The sequence below is a fragment of the Haliaeetus leucocephalus genome, unplaced genomic scaffold (genome assembly GCF_000737465.1).
Source record: "Haliaeetus leucocephalus isolate CR32 unplaced genomic scaffold, Haliaeetus_leucocephalus-4.0 Scaffold668, whole genome shotgun sequence".
NCBI classification, from domain to species: domain Eukaryota; kingdom Metazoa; phylum Chordata; class Aves; order Accipitriformes; family Accipitridae; genus Haliaeetus; species Haliaeetus leucocephalus.
The window spans coordinates 3,711,047-3,715,552 of NW_010973104.1; positions in this window are offsets into that span (position 1 = coordinate 3,711,047).

Sequence of the window (4,506 nt, forward strand, 5' to 3'; positions counted from 1 at the left end):
CTCAAAGGGAAGGTCAGGCAGTTCCCACTGGAAAGGCACGGCCAAATTTCTAGGAAATCCTCCGGGTTAAGTGTTGTGGTGCGGGAAAGGTGGGTTTGGGGTCTCCCCCCCCTCGGGCTATTGGCGGGTATGAGGGCAATATCAGCGGCTCTTCCCCAAGGCTGAAGGTTGGGGATGCTCCCAGCTCTTTGATTCAGATCCCAATTCCAGTTGTAGATTTTTATTGGGCTCTCAGCGTACGGGGGTCCTTCGCTTGCTCCTGCTGCCGGCTCTGGCCAACGGGCAGGGAAAAGGCTTGGCAGCCCATTTCACCCAATGTACCAAAAAAAAACTAAAAAAATAATCGCAGCCGGCAGCCCTTCAGCACCTCTTGTAGGTACCATTTCTACAAGCTGTATTTTTGAAGGCTTTTTTTTGGCTGGCTGCACGATAGATCTTTTTATTCCTTTTGCAATTAGCAAGCATTTAGTCTCATTTCCCTACACTAAAATAAACCCAGCCTCTCAGGAGTGGTTGAAGTGTAGCTGACCTCACTTTGGAGAATGATGGGGCTCTCGGAACCCATGCTTGCTTTTGTTTTCTGAGTGTTTTGACTCCCTGTTAGCTCTACAGACTTTCTCAGCGGACTTCCTGTTACTTGAAGAAACATTTCTTGTACATTTTTATGCCTCGTCTCAGTTGTCCCTCAATTTGGTTTTAGAGCCACCTCTGCTGTGGTTTGTGTTTAACGGATCAGTGCCTATGGTTCTTTCGGTTTTCTTCTTTGAATGCAACTTGCTTTTAATAACTCCTTGGCTCTGCTGCTTCTTCTTGGCCTTTATCTAGTCTTTTTTGATACTGATGCGCACTTACTCTGCCTCTATGATCATGTTTCTGTCTATCCTTCAAAAGCTTTTAGTGTCTTAGATGTTCCTTTTACGTTCTTAAAAAGCTTCCTTATTTTTACACAGTTCCCCTTTTCTGAGACCGGGCACAACTGTTCTGTATTGCTTTATTGCTATCCATGGACCACATCAAATCAAAAGCAGAAGGGCAGGGACTAAAAAGCAGAAGGCACCAGAGATTAAGAAAATGAGGCTCAGAAATTTATTTCTGTAAATGGCCATTGCTTCAGTTAATATTCAAGGGGTACGTCTTAAAGTTAACCGCAGACAGTAGGCAGAGAGCCAGAGAGATAATGAGGTTGTTTTCTTACTTCAGATTGTGTCGTGGAGGGACTGAAAACGGTCTAAAAATAGGAGATGTGTCACAATGTTATCACCCTGCACCTGCAGCACAGCAGATATGGTTCAGTCCAGAGAAAGGCTGCAAAGGGAATGAATTATGAAAAACTGCATTTATTTTTAGTTAAAATTTAAACACAGTATTGACACAAAGCAATATTCAATGGGGAGAGATCCACACACATGACAAACCTTTGGGACTTTACAAACATGCCCATAATTAAACCCTCAGCAGCTCTAGTCTGCTTGAGATGTAAGGGCCTATGGCAAATGAGAGATTCTTGTAAACTCTTCCTTTTTTTCCTAATGCAATCCACCAGCAGCTTTACTGCCCTTTGCCAAACTGTTGGAGTCCTTATACAAATCATCTGAATTTCAGTGTTTGCATTTCTGAGCGGAGGATAAACGGGGCATGAATATTTCATATGCTCCTCTGATATGTGAAGTATTCAAAAACTCCCATAGTCTAACCAACGCATCGGTGAAGGTATTGTGGCTGTCCCTATGGAATTTGTAACAGAGATAAGCTCCGTTCCTTCCTACGAGGACGGGAAGCATGGAAACAATTTGCTTCATGCAGCATTATGTTTCAACATTTCTTAGGTAATTTGTTTGAGGACTTGAAGTTATCTCTGGCAAACAATTTATCTTGGCAATATTGTTTGCTGTGGAAATGGGTTCCAAACCAGCAGGACTTGCAGAAGAATGAAAGTCCTGACATGTCTGGTAATGTTTTTAGCATGGCAAAACCAGCGCTGTGCATATTAAAACAAGTCTAAGGTCTGCTCCACACACTTAGCAAAAATGTGGGCAGGAAAATATTCACCTGATTTGTTTAAGTTCAGGAGGAATGAGGAACCTGCGACCGGTGCACAGCGCTAAAAATACTGTGAACAAAGCAAGCTGAATTTAACCATTTCTGGTTGGCATAAATTTGCTAACTTGCTCTTAAGCATCTGCAATATTGACCGTCAAACTTCTCATTGCATAGTGAACACCTTAAACAGCACTGCCTCTTTTAAATCCATCTGCCTGGCAAAGGAAATTGGTATGTTAGGACTATGTTCCATCAGAAAAAATACTTTAGCACCCTCAGAAATCAAGGGCCTGCAAAATCAGATTAAGTGTAGCTCTGAGGTCCAAACTGGTTCTCAAGGTCTTTGCACTGCAGTGAGCACTGACTGTAGTTGCTGCGCAAAGCTATCCAGTCTCTCTAGCAGTGTCTGAACAGAAATCAAAGCCAAGAGAAAAAAACTGCATCATGGCCCCTCCTCCTCAGAGAGCTGCAAATGTAACTGGATTTTCAGAACTGTATCCAGAAATAATGGCTAGACTCACATCTCTAGTATATACTAGAGAGCCAGGCATGCCTGTATTTCAAGAAAGCTCAGATCTGGGAAAGAATTTCCCACTTTCAGCCTATATTTACGTTGCATGTCATTATATGTGATGTTTCTTTAAAAAATTGTCAGATAACTGCCTTGTCTATAGACCTTTTCTCCCTGCATTAGCATCTGGAGATACACTGTTTGCCAATGTCATATGGCCAGTATGACTAACACTATTTAGGCTCCCCCAGGGCTGCAGAAATAAGTGATGCACCATCCAGTGGACAAACGTGCTAGCTACACTGCAGTGACAAGTTACTAAACATCAGTTCCACCGAAATCGACTGCAAAACTGCCACTGAATTAGCAGCTCTCACTGATAAAGCGTGTGTGGGAACTGCTGAAGTATACAACCTCCTGGGTATGACAACAGGCAGAGTCCCATCTAGTTGACAGGGCTAAAAAACCACAACACAGTACCTAACTTTTTTGTCACTTCTGGGTAACTGTCATCTATCAGCTATCCTGAGATAAAAGCACAAGGAAGGCAATGCTTTTCAGTTTTCTCAAGGGTTAAGGTCACTATAATCAGCATTGCACCCCTATAAGTATGTACCCAAGAAAAAATGCTTTTCTTCATTTCATTTTTATTCCTGGGTAGATGACATATTAGTTATATTAAGGGGAAAACATGGAGGGAGATGGAAGTTTTAGAAAAAGATCAGCTCTTATGATTTTGTAGCTACAGATGTACACATACTTTTATTTGAATAGCAGAGCCATTGGCACTGACTAATTTCTTTTAGTATGTAAAACCCGGCTGTTAGGAAACAGAGGACTACACACAAACCCCAAGCTTTTCTAAGTCCCCAGTATTTCAGCACAGAAGCAGAAGGAAATGAAAAAAAAAAAAAGTAGAAACACACCTAGACATGTGGGCAGCTGTATTTTATTGTACTTATCAGCGTACACAACCCCTTACGTGCTTGCTGCCCATGTCCCACTAGATGGTGTTCATGCTACAAGAGAAAACCAGGATGCAGAAGCGTGCCCGAGCTATCCTGATTTGTTTGTCACCCTTCAGCTTTTTTATGTTTTAAATGTATCCTCAGCTCACACACTGCAAGGTTTGCTATTTTGCATCTAATTTTTAAAGCTACTGGGTATCTATTTTTCCCAACAGGCAGTGGGAAATTCTGAATGAGTCTCATGCAGTAGTATTTCCATCTAAGACAATTTGTCTAACTTCACGGCTGATGTTGAAGCCTAGGTTGACCAAATTTAGTAAACGGCCACAGAACAGGATCTTGACTTGGGTGCCAATCACCCTCCTGAGACTCCCTGAAGCAACGAGGGACTGTAACGAAGCATCACCACGAAACCGTGTGTAGACGTAAAGCAAAAACCCTTCACGGAAGGCCTGAAGTAAACCCCACTGGATCTGTATTGGGTTATCGCAGGTGCAGGTAGACGTGCTGCCACTGCGACGCTGCTGGCGAGGAAGACTCGAGCGGGATGGAGGCAGGACTGTCCCTCGGGTGCCTGCTCCCCAGGGGGACGCAGTAACGCGGTGGCTTCGTGCAGGCCGCGGCCCGTAGCCCACCCTCACGGCTGCTGGCTCTGCCTGGGGAGCGTGAGGCAGAGGCCTCCCCGTCAGCAGGCCCCGCGCCTTCCGAGGGGAAGCCTACGAGTCCAATTTTGCCCTCAAACGGTGATTCTTTGAAGAAATCGGAGAGAAAAACGTCCAGTCACAGCGGCCGGGGGGGGTGACACATACTGCATATAGGCGACCTCCCCCCCACAGGCCGTCAGGCCGAGGGTGCTCGGCGCTGCACGGCGCCCGCCGCCGCACGCATGCGCACTGGCGGTCCGCCCCCCCCGGCTGGATAGTCGGGGCCAAGGACGTCCCGCCTTGGGCGCGCATGCGCGCAGCGGACCGCCGCCCCCCCCCGCCT